The sequence below is a fragment of the Myxine glutinosa genome, chromosome 3, assembly GCF_964187855.1.
Source record: "Myxine glutinosa chromosome 3, kmMyxGlut1.1, whole genome shotgun sequence".
NCBI classification, from domain to species: Eukaryota; Metazoa; Chordata; class Myxini; order Myxiniformes; family Myxinidae; genus Myxine; species Myxine glutinosa.
Window position 1 is genome coordinate 193,324,064 of NC_136263.1, and position 13,254 is coordinate 193,337,317.

A 13,254-nucleotide genomic window follows, 5' to 3' on the forward strand; every position below is an offset into this window, starting at 1 on the left:
TCATTTCCTATGTTAAGCTGTTATACACTAACACCTTCTGCATGATGAAAGTAAACAATCGTTTATGTCCCCCTTTTCCTTTCCGACGGGGTATCCGTCAAGGTTGTCCCCTTTCTGGACTTCTGTATATAATTGCCCTTGAACCACTCTTAGCATCCATCAGGCAGCGAATAACTCAGGATGTGGGAGCCGTTTTTAGTTCAAGATTTGTGGTCACAGCTTATGCTGATGATGTATGTGTTCTGATTAAAGGCCCAAGTAGTGTTGCTGCGGTGCAGCGTTGCCTTAAAGACTACTCTGCGGCCTCTTCTGCCAAAGTAAATTGGGGCAAGAGTGTAGCCTTATGGTGCGGTTCAGATAACCTTTCTTTAACACTGCCACCGTCACTCCCACATAATTTAGAGTGGAAAACAGATGGGGTCAAATATCTTGGTGTCTATCTCGGCAACCAGGAAGTAGAAATGAAGAACTGGGAAGGAATGATTGAACAAATTACACACCGGTTGAAACGATGGGAAGGACTGCTGCGATCTCTTTCTTACAAAGGCCGCACTCTTGTTATAAATAACTTGATAGCAGCAAGATTATGGCATAAACTAATTGCCTTGCAGCCACCCAAGGAGTTGATACCAGCCATCCAGCGGGTCTTGGTCAATTTCTTTTGGAATGGATACCACTGGCTTCGGCCGCAAATACTGTACCATCCTCGGAAGGAGGGTGGACATGGAATTGTGGATGTGTCCACCCGGCTTATGGTTTTTCGCCTACAGTCTGTGCAACGTCTGTTGTATGCTGAAGAGCTGCCCTGGCGCTCATTTGCGTTTTGCTTGTTGCAACAAGCGGGAGGCCTGTGTTATGATAGGCACTTGTTCCTGGTGAACCTTGACCGTGTCAGCTTAGTTTCAATCCCAATTTTTTATCAGGGTTTGCTGAGAGTTTGGAAAGGTTTTGGGGTTCATCGTTGCCTTGAGGCTTATAATTGCCGGATGTTTATCCAAGAGCCTATTTTCTATAACGGTTTTTTTCCATGCATTCCTCATAGTCCGACTTTGATTAGGAAATTTACTCAAGGAGGAATTGGCAAAGTTTGTGACCTGAGGGATACATCTGGGACAAAATGGATGTCTGCTGGCAGGGTGGCGGCCATTATTGGTTTAAGATCCGTGCGTATTGTCAGCCAAATTATACGCATCGTCAAGAGGAAGTTTAAGGAGTTAAATATTGGCTGGGAAGGTATAAACAATGTCGAGGATTTTCGGCTGTCTTTCCCTGAAATTAAGGTGCTCCCAGCTCTCCAGTCAAATGGTGAACTTGTATCTCCTTTTCATTTGGTAAAAAAGGTGGGTATTCACAAGCTCCTTCGAGAAAACCAAGCATCACCCTTCTCCGGAGTGGCGCGAGTGGCCTTGTGGTCAGAAAGGTTAGGGCCAGGGTCTCCTGCCACGCCACTGTGGCCTAATATGTACAAACTACCTATTTACGGGTTCCTCGCAGATATCCAGTGGAGATTAGCACATTGGGCTATCCCTACGAACACCTTTGTTCATCACCTTGACAGCTCAGTGCCAGTAGCATGCCCCTTCTGTCCAGAAGGAGGATCTCTTTCATGCCTATGTGAAATGCGAAAGACTAATACCTCTTTTCTTTATTCTCACACACCTTTTTGAGCAGTTGTCTTTTCCTTTTACTTCACACTCTTTTATTTTTGGTGTATCTTTCAGACCCTCCTGCAAGGACTCTGGTGTTCTCCTAAACTTCTTAGTTGCTGTAGCAAAATATTCAATATATAAATCAAGGAAAATTAAAATTGATAATGGGCATGGGTTTGATGTTGTTCCTATGTTTAAAGGGCTGGTGTCTGCAAGAATAAGGTTAGAGTTTGATTATTATGTGGCGAATGAAAATGTCAAACTCTTTGAGTGCAAATGGTGTATTAATGAAGCATTCATTATGTGTTGTAAATGAATCGAATTTGTACTTTTCTTTTTAACATTAAGAACTGTTGTTTTTATTTTTATTTTTCTCTCCTGTAAAAATGTAACTTGACCTGGTGTATTTTTTGTGAAATAAATGGTGTTGCAAATTCTCTCTCTCTCTCTCTCTCTCTCTCTCGAACTCTCTCTCTCTCTCTCTCTCTCTCTCTCTCTCTCTCTCTCTCTCTCTCTCTCTCGAACTCTCTCTCTCGAACTCTCTCTCTCTCGAACTCTCTCTCTCGAACTCTCTCTCTCTCTCTCTCGCTCTCTCTCTCTCGCCCCCTGCAGGCCGTTTGTGGTGGGCGTGGCGTCATGGCGGCTGTGAGCAACTGCTCTGTGTTGTAGTGAGTTCTTTGTGAGTTTTCCTCCTCTCCTGCCCTCCCCTGCCCCCCCCTCCCTCTCCTTTCCATCCTGTGTACTTTGGCATTTTGTTTTCATCCTTTCTACACCTTTGTCTTCAAGAGAGAGGTTTGAGAGCGGACCCATTTTGGGTGCGGCCTACTGGCTTCGACGACGCTTTGTAAGCCTTTTTGTGCTTATAATGCACGTTTATTATTTATTCTAGTTCGATTTATTTCGGTTTGGTACCTACTTGTCCGGTTCGGACAAGTGGGGGGTGTTAATTCGCTGGGATGGCGAATGCACGCTCTCGGTTAGAGGCATTCGACAACTTAACAAGGAAGCATGCATTTGTGTGTGTTCCACCCGAAGGAACTTACACTGAGGACATTGTTTTGTCGGTGGGGAAAATAATCGGTTGTGAAAATGTACGAGCAGCGTCGAGAATGAATCAAAAAGTTGTTGTATTTGTGTCCGATGAAAAATTCGTTCACGATGTTGTTAGTGCAGGTTTAACCACAGAGACAGGTCTCTTTGTCTTGGCGTCGCCTATGGACACTCCGTTGATGAGGGTCGTCATATCTAACGTACCCCCATTTATAACCTGCAACCAGCTGATGTCCGTTTTGTCCCGATACGGAACAGCTGTGTCGAAAATCACAATGATTCCGCTCCGGTCTCAGGATGAACGTGTTAAACACGTGATGAGCTTCAGACGGCAGGTGTATATGGTGCTTCCGGATCGAGGCGATGACACGGGGTTAAACATCACGTTCAAGGTAAAGGTGAACAACCATGAGTACCAGATGTATGCGTCATCGGCCTCATTAACATGTTTTCAGTGCGGAGCTTTTGGCCATGTGAAAAGGTTTTGTCCGAAGGTATCGTGTGTAAGGTGCGGTGAAGCAGGTCATAGTGACGCTGATTGTAAAAGAGATAACACCCTGGTCTCTAACGTACGAAACAACGTAAACCGAAATACCCGAACGGTTCCTACCGCCGCTCCCTCGCTCTCGAGGAGTAGGGATAATACTCCTGTTCGTCTTAGTGAAAACGACAACACCGCTGATTCGGTAAATAATGAAATAACTCCAGATAACCCACCTGTGGTGGCAGATGCTACGTGCAGTGAGGAGATGGAAGAAAATCCCATTGTGGTGACAAAAAAACGAAGAGCACCTGGTGCTTGTAACTCCAACATTACTTTGAAAAAGGTAGTGTTGGATAAAGAGAGTGTGCGTGCAGACGCCCTGGAACGGCTTTCTCAGGTGTCCACAAGCTGTGTTGACACCAGGGAGAAGGAACCTGAATTAATTAATTCTGAAACATTATCGGGCAGCACCGAAAACCTGGGAGAAAAAGTAGATGGTGAGACTAAAGATGATGGTGAGCTCATTAGTGAGCCGCCACCTTCACTACCTGCTGAGACCGAGCGGATTGGGAATGTCTCAGCCCCAAGCTCCTCTTTACCAATGCAAGATCTAAATCATGACACTGGTTCGTCAACTGAGCCAGTGAACATCTCCCTGCAGGAGGGTGAAGCCGAGATTTCAGCTCCTGCTGAATGTCCCGGGTACCAGAGTGAGGATGACTCTACCATAGAACATTCCAGCAAATCTTCGGACTTGGCTGGAATCAAAATGGTGACTGTGCAGACTGATATATGTGACCCGGGTGGAGCTGTTTCTGATTTGTCAGATTCAGAGGATGAAGTTGAGATGACTGAGTTGTCTCAATCTTCATCAGATCAGTCATCCATAGCCCCTCAACTTGTTATTTCTTTTCTGAATGACACCTACCGACACCGAAATGTGATTGTAAAAGATCATTTTCCTGATTTAATTTCATTCATTCAGGCTGCAAAGGACATAATTAGGAGGCCGGATGAATTTCATTTAACAAGGTCGCTGTTTCATCGGCTTAGAAAGGCTGTTACAAAAGCAGGGAGCGAGATTTCCCAGCAACTGCTCACGCCTTTTGATAATCCATGAAAAAAATCACCTTTGGAACCTTAAATATGAATGGCGGAGGTGCAAGCCAAAACCGCCAGGTTCAGGTGAAAAGTTTATTTGAGCGCAAGAAAATTGATGTACTCTTACTCCAGGAAACCCATATAATTAAAAATGGGGAGTACGACTGGTGTCGCCTCTTTAAAGGACAATGTTTTTTTTAGTAACATGTCTTCTTCTTCTGCTGGTGTAGCCTTTTTACTCAGACCAGGCCTAGTACCTGAGGCATGCCTCTTCCAGGAGGTGATTAAAGGCCGGTTTATTTCATTGGAACTGGTCATTAATAATTTTCGGTTTACACTATTCAACGTTTATGCACCAAGTGAGTATGTGGAACGAAGAGCTTTCTTTTCATCTTTAATTCGACACATGCAGTCAATAGATCTCAATAATTGTATTTGCATGGGGGGTGACTTTAATTGCACCTTTAAACCCAGTATAGACCGAAATACAGCAGAACCTCATCCCGAAGGTAGTACTGATTTGTTAAATTATTTTGCGGCAGTGGGTGTGCTAGATGCATGGAGACTGCATTACCCCAACAAATCTGAGTATACTTGGGGACGATGTGCCAATGGGAGAATGACCTTCGCTAGACTTGACCGTTGGTACATAAACTCACAGTTCAGGAATGCGGTTATCTCTCCAAATCATTTTCCATCTTTGTTTTCTGATCATCATTTAGTTACCATGGGCCTCTTTTTCCCTCAACCCTTACGCAAAAGTGCATACTGGAAATTCAATACCAGTCTTCTCGAAGATGCTTTGTTTAAAGACGCCTTCCGTGCTTTTTGGGTCATCCAACTTTCAAGAAAGCCCTCTTTCTCTTCTTTAGCATTATGGTGGGATAACACAAAAGCTCAGATTAGAGTGTTTTGTCAGCAGTTTGTTTCAAATGGAACTGACGTAAAAAATATAACAATGGCTTGTTTAGAAGCTGATATTATACGGTTAGAGTGTAAACTGGCTAGAGATAATATCAGAAGAGACCACAGGTTATTGGTTGAAAAGAAGGCTCAACTGAGAGAGCTGATTCAGGAGAAAGCAGCAGGTCTGTTAGTTAGATTAAGAATAAACAATTTAAAGGTATCAGACACCCCGAGTAAATCTTTCTTCCAAATGGATTTTGTAAATAAGTCACCCAAAACCCTTTTCTCTGTACAAGACTTTAGGGGAAACATGGTTGCCAACCCTGGAGATGTAAGGTTGTGCATTAGAGAGTTTTTTTCAAAAGTTTATGCAAAACAAAATGTTTGTGAGCAAACCATGGAATTTTTAACTTCGCACCTTTCATCCCTAACTGAGCCTCAGTGCCTGGGCCTGGATTCAACAATTACTTTGCCTGAGCTAACGCAGGCCCTAAGTGAAATGGACTCGGGGAAAGCTCCTGGGATTGACGGCCTACCGGCAGAATTTTTCTTGGCTTTTTGCGACCTTTTGGGCCCTGAATTATTGAATGTCCTGGAATCATCCTTGGTGCTTGGAGAACTCCCACTAAGCTTCAGAAGAGCAGTGGTGTCGCTGATTCCAAAGACTGGGGATCTACGACAGATAAAGAATTGGCGGCCGGTCTCGTTATTATGTACGGACTACAAAATATTGTCAAAAGTGTTGGCGAGTCGGTTGAAGACGTTAATCGGTGATCTAGTCCACCATGATCAGAATTACTGCATCCCAAACAGATCTATTTATGATAATATTTTTTTGATTAGAGATTTAATGGAATGTGATTGCTTGGAAAAAGATTTTGGGATAATATTCCTGGATTTGGAAAGGGCTTTTGACAGTGTGGATCATGTTTTTTTGTATCGGGTGCTAGAAGCATGTGGCTTTGGTGTCAATTTTAGGGCCTACGTGACTTTGTTGTACAACAATATATTTAGTTTATTTAAAATAAATAACGAACTCAGCTCTCCGGTACAGGTTCAAAGAGGGGTGAGACAAGGATGCCTGGTTTCTGGGTTATTATTTTCCTTGGTAATGGAATCACTCCTAATTTTATTTAGGAAAAATATTTCAGGAGTGACTGTATCCCCTGGGAGTCCTTCAGTAGTTGTATCGGCTTATGCAGATGATGTCTGTGTGGTTGTTAAGAAGGAGAGTGATATCCCAGCACTTGTTGAATGTTCAAATCTTTTTTGCCTCGCTTCTTCTTTGAAGTGTAACTGGGACAAGAGTAAGGCCTTATGGATTCCCTGTCTCAAGAACATTCCACCTGGAAGAGTGCTGGTACCACCTGTGCATCTACCAACAAAGTTAAAATGGGTGGAAGACGGAGTCAAATACCTTGGGGTTTTCCTGGGATCTCCACATTACGTCCTCAAAAATTGGGACGGGATTGTTGAGCATGTCAAAAAAAGACTGGGACTGTGGAAACGAGCTCTAGTCTAGTAGGAAGACTAGGTCCCCCTGCACCCCCCGGAGATATACTTCTAATCAGTGTTTCTAGATTGGAAAAAATGTGTAGAAAATGACTAGCTATGGCCCCAAGCTGAGAAAATGTCCCACATACCATTTTTATGCAAATTACTGCTGCCATTATCAAAAAAACGTTTTTTGACATATCTCAGCCAATATTGCAGATAATTGAAAAATGAAGGTGTCTAGACCCATGTTTTGAAGGGCATAGATCATGATAGAACTATTCATAACATGATTACATGTGTCTATGGTATACTAGTATGCATATTAATGCTGTAATTACAAAATAATCAGTTTTACAAATGATAAGGATACGTTAATACTGCAGATAACTTAACATGGTACATAAGGGGTCTAAACCCAGGTATTTTCAAGGTTAAATGTCAACAAGATGCTCCTGAGTCTTGCATAGGGGCGGGACATTGGCAGTAACATTGGTACCACTCAACTTTTCTTCCCACCATTGACTTTGTATTGCGAGAGATTTTCACTTGCTTATTTAAAGGTTTCTCACCCAGCCCACGTAAAATCTACCAACTCCTGCTGTTAACTCCCAAACATATTTTTTTATGTTATCCAATCACAGTGCAGAAATGACAGACTAGAGATCCAAATTAGTGCTGCTATAGCTGCCATTTTACATTTCCATCCATGTAACATGCGCGCTCGCGCGCTCGTATCAATTGGTAATGTCGCGCGCTCGTATCAATTGGTAACGTTGATGTTATTGAATACCTCAGTTGAAAGTTCAGTCTTCCATTCCATCTGTGTGTTGTTCTTGGTATTCATCCTCCAATCTAGCCAGGTAAGATGCTAACTATAATGTTACTCACACTCTTGACTTCAGTTTCTGCATGAAATCATAAACAGGCAGAATAACAGCTGAGCCAGCTAGCACCATGTTAGCTAACGTTAAAGCTAGCCTCATCTATGTACAGTATGTTCCTAATGTCGGTGTAACTTAAACTTTTGTTAATGCCAAACATGAGACATATCTGTTGACTTCTGTATATGAATTGAACCAGAAAGAGGCACGACAGCTGAGCTAGCTACAGTAACTTAGCACAATGTTTCATTGGCCTAGATAGCTAACGTTAGTGTGGAAGAATTTAGATGTTTTAGCTATTAGCACTTTTGATGCCACTAAACATGGTTTAGTCAGCTAAAAAGTACCCTAGTGTAGAACATGACTCAGAACCTCTGTTACCTCACTGAAAACTCAGAGCCTCCTTTCACAGGCACTTTTAACATCATTCGTGATTTCTTATTTGTCATTTAACAGTGATGGTAGACATCGACAGCAAGCATGCCCAAAAGAAAACGGAGTGTAGAACCTGCAGCCCAAAGCTCTCCTCCTACATGCATCCTTCATGTACCATCCATGTCTGATCATGGGGATTTCACGCCCCTCCGTAAAATTAAAGGATCTGCTTCAGAAAAACTGCAACTGCTTCAAAAGATCCGGGATAGACGTCTCAACCAACCGCATGACTCCCCATGTCGTATGCAATCAGTATGTGATCAGATCCCGGCAACTCTTCCTGATGACCTAGAAAGAGTAGGATATCACAGCAAGTGTTATAAGCACTTTGTCCGCCACTTTCATCGTCTGGGAGATGATACAGAACCAGGGCCATCAACCTCATCATGGCATCACTCTCCTCGTAAACCAGGAGGTTCTGCTGAACCCATCTTCCCGCCAGAGTGTATATTTTGTGAGAAAGTTGAGACCAAAGATGCTCATCGCAATACTGAGAGGCCTACAACCTTCCCATCCTTTAAAAACAAAGAAAATGCATGGGAGCAAATCGAAACACGGGCTGAGAAAATGGGTCTCTATCGACTCCATCGAAAGGTGAAAAACAAAGACCTCTTTGCATGTGAGGCCAAACACCATCCGTCATGTTTTAAAGCTTTCCGCACAGCATTCTACAACTATGAGCGTGCGATTCACAGAGCCGAAGCACCAAAGGAGCAGGCTTGCATGTCAGCCGCCCATGAAAAGGCATTCAACTCAGTACTGGAACACATTCAAACCCAGGTCATCCAGCAGAATAAAGTTCTACAGCTTTCTTCCTTGCGCTTGCTCTATGTCGAGGAACTGAAACTGAATGGATATGAGAACTCAAATTATCGGTCAGAGAAACTACTGAAACGCCTACAGAATGACCCAATCAAGGAGCATATCCACTTCACGAAGGTTGATCATGACAAATGTGATGTCATTTCTTTCTGGCTTGTGCACAGCTCAAACATAACAGTTTCCAATGCTCTCGCACGAGCATTCACACTCGGAAGCACAAACAAGAACCAAAATGTTGCCCTCCAACTTCGCCAGGGTATTCTACAGGCTTTCAGAGAGTGTAAAGACCAACCATGGCCACCAACAGCTGAAGACATGGAGCTCAATCCTGAAGACATCCTACCTCCAGACCTTGTCCGCTTTCTCAGCGTGCTAATGACTGGCAAGGAGGGCATCGAGACAGAAAAGGTGAAGCGTCTGGTCTTCTCCATTGGACAAGATCTGTGCCGTGCAGTGTCAGATGGAAAATGGAAGTTACCAAAGCACATTCTCCTCTGTGTGACTGTAAGGCACCTGTTCCGAAGCATCGCCAACTTGTCAACGTCTCTGAGCTGGCAGAATCCCTGGGAGAGGACTACTGTGCCACTCTCCTGGGGTACTATGTGTTCAGCGGAGAAGACTGCACCAGTGCCTTCAAAGGGAAGGGAAAAGTCGGGCCCTTGAAAAAGCTGGAGAAGAATCCCAGGTTTCACAGGGCATTCGGTGAACTGGGTGACAACTGGGATGCCAACCCTGAGGTGGAGAGGCAGTTAGAAAAATTCACCTGTGTGATGTACGGCCAGAGTCGCGAGTCATCAGTGGACATTGTCCGTGCCAAGCTGCTACGAAAAATGGTGGGAGAGGACAAGACCCTCACATCCAAGTCCAAGGTTGATCTGGCTCGCCTTCCTCCATGCCAGTCTGCCCTGAAGCCGCACATCCAGCGTGTGAACCACCGCGTAGCATTGTACAAAAGAGCCGATCAACCTATCATCGAAAAGCCAAAACCTTATGAGGAGCAAGGATGGATAAGGACTGATGAAGGACTGTTGAAACCAATGTGGTCCAGTGGTCCCATCCTACCAACCTCACTGGTGGATCTTCTGAACACAGGAGAGCACGAAGAGGAGGAGGAAGAGGAAGGAGAAGAAGAGTTTGACTCTGACGATTTCGATGAAAATGATGATGACTGACTCAGTGTAGAATCACTAATGCTAATGATGTTTATCTAAAACAAGCAAGAGAAGAGTGGTCACATTGAGTGCTAGGACTATTTTGACAGTTGTAATATTTAGAAAAATAAAACTTTGTGTTAACGTCTGTGTAGACGGACCTTAATATGAGTCTATTATTTCGTAAAACTGTGATTATTTTGTAAATAAAGCACTAATTAGCATACTAGTATACCATAGACACATGTAATCATGTTATGAATAGTTCTATCATGATCTATGCCCTTCAAAACATGGGTCTAGACACCTTCATTTTTCAATTATCTGCAATATTGGCTGAGATATGTCAAAAATCGTTTTTTTTATAATGGCAGCAGTAATTTGCATAAAAATGGTATGTGGGACATTTTTTCAGCTTGGGGCCATAGCTAGTCATTTTCTACACATTTTTTCCAATCTAGAAACACTGATTAGAAGTATATCTCCGGGGGGTGCAGGGGGACCTAGTCTTCCTACTAGACTACTCTGCCCCACCTTTCCTACAAAGGCAGGGTTCTAGTGGTGAATAATTTGGTGGCTTCTTCCCTGTGGCATAGGTTTATCTGCCTTCAGCCGCCAGAGGCACTACTAAAGGCAGTGCAGAGGCTACTCGTGGATTTTTTTTGGAGTGGTCACCATTGGTTACTACCAAATGTCATATGTAGCCCCTTGTCTGAAGGTGGCCAGGGACTGATCGACATAAAAAGTCGTATCATGGCTTTTCGGCTGTGTACCATACAGCAGTTGCTGTACAAGGAACGACTGCCAAGCCGACTTCTGGCCTATCACGTGCTGCGAAAAGCAAGCGGGCTCGGATACGGCCTTGAACTTTTCTTAGTCCAACTCCAACATGTCGACACATCTCATCTACCATCATTCTATCAGAGCCTTCTGAATGCCTGGCAAAGCCTTTCGACTAGTCGCCAGCAAGAAACCTATGCTACAAGCATGTTTGTGGAAGAACCCCTTTTTTACAACCTACTGTTTCCTGCAATTCCAAGAAGCCGAGACTTTTATCAACACTTTATTACACCGGGCATAATCAAAGTGTTGGACCTCCGCCATGATTCTGGTTGGGGGTGGAAGACGGTGCAAGAGATAGCCGATATGACTGGAATATGGTCAAACAGAATAATCGGAAGAGTACGAAAGGGAATAGTAAAGAAAAGCTTCCAACTTGGACTAAGATGGACCCAGGAAGTTTTGGTGACATCTAATGACTGGCATTTTCCTGGTTTATTGGTACAGCCTAGTCACGGAGACTTGCCCCCAATTAGTGAGGGACAAAACATTTTTCAGAAATGCAGTAGTAAAGACCTGTATCGGTTATGCACTGCAGTTCTGCTTGGTAACTCACCATTAAATGGAGTGGCCAGGTGGAAAGGGCTAATGCCGGAAGGACTCCCATCTGAGCCTGCATGGGAATCAATATACAGTAAGCTGGTAAGCAAAAGGACAGGTGATCTGCAGTGGCGAATGATACACTGGATCATTCCGTCTAATAAATTAGTGAGTCATTTCGCGCCCATATCTACGTGTTGCCCGTTCTGTGTTTACACAGAGGATGTGTTCCATGCGTACGTTGATTGTGCAAGGCTTGTGCCTTTATTTCAATGGCTGAACTACATGGCTGGAAAAATGAAGATCACTTTTTCTCTGCGATCATTTATTTTTGGTTTCAATGATATGAAAGAACATGTACATATGTTGTTTTTGTTTTTAGTGGCCACGGCGAAAATGGCAATTTATTTATCGAGGAAGGAAAAACTGAAAGGAAAGCCGATTGGGCAATGTGATGTCTTGTTCTTTTTTAATGCCTTGATATCTGCAAGACTCAAACTTGAATTTTGTGATTCTGGAAGAAAGAAATGTATTGATGAGTTTATGAACATCTGGTGTTTTGATGGGATCTGCATGGTGCAGGAGAATGAATTGATGATATATTTGTAGGTTTGTTTGGATTGAATCAGTGTATGGTCGGTTTTTCTGTTGTTGTTTTTCTTTTCTAGTTCATTGTACTGTTTTGATTTCCTGTCATTATCTCTTTTTCTTTTCTGTATTTTTGATTATTGTGCCTGTATTGAATAGTATCTTCACCGACTGGCTTGTATTTTTATATTTTTGTAATAAAAAGTCTCTCTCTCTCTCTCTCTCTCTCTCTCTCTCTCTCTCTCGAACTCTCAAACTCTCTCTCTCTCTCTCTCAAACTCTCTCTCTCTCTCTCTCTCTCTCGATTTTGTGAAGGCCAGCTCTCTCGTCAGTTCCCCCACCCACAACTGCTCAAGGATATCTGTGGAGTTCGGTGTTGGTGACAGATGAGAGAGTCGTTGAGAGAGAAAGTACTCGTCAGCTGCTCTCGGGATGTAAAAAAAGTATTATCAGAACAACTTTACACACAACGACACAACAAAGTATGCAAAGTGATTCATTGGAAAATCTGCAAAAATTTAAACATCCGAGTACCAGAAAACTCATGGAAACACGAACGAAGGGCAATCATTGAAAATGAGGACGTCACGCTCACGTACGACCTGATGATTCCATCGAGAGTGAACATATAAAAGAAAGCATTGCGTCCGGACATTGTACTCAGGAACAAAAAGGAAAAGACAGCATTGATGATCGAGATATCAGTACCCAGCGATTTTGGCCTAAACAATGCAGAAATCAAGAAAATGACCAAATACCAGGACCTCAAAAATGAGGTCAAGAGATCTTGGAAGCTGAAGAGCGTCAAATTGTACCAGTGATAATTGGAGCAACAGGAATGATGAAGAAGAACATCACTGAGATTTAAAAAACCATCCCCGGGAATATTAGCACAAATTTTTTTGGTAGGTATATATTGTCTTTTTGTATACTGAATCGAGGCTCGTGAAAGAGCTTGCTAATTCCTTGCCCCTCTTCACCCCCTTTCCCCACCCCTTCGGTACAGGTAGGGTTCATCCCCATATAACCGTGCAGTGATTGTCTAAATGCAAAACCACGTGTGGAAAATGGAAGATTTAGTTTTTCTACTGTTTTAATTTTACCCTACTGTTTTAACCCTACTGTTTTAATTTGTTCCATGGAGGGAAGATGGAAGAAATTATTTTATAAAAATAGGCCCAAACGACTTGGCTGGGATGGAGAGTGTGGTTTGAATAAAAGGAAGGATGGAGAGACAGGTAGGGCTGCACAGGCTTAAGAGACAATCTGCGGTTTTATAAGACTAGTGGGGTCACCCGTGGGAATCCCAC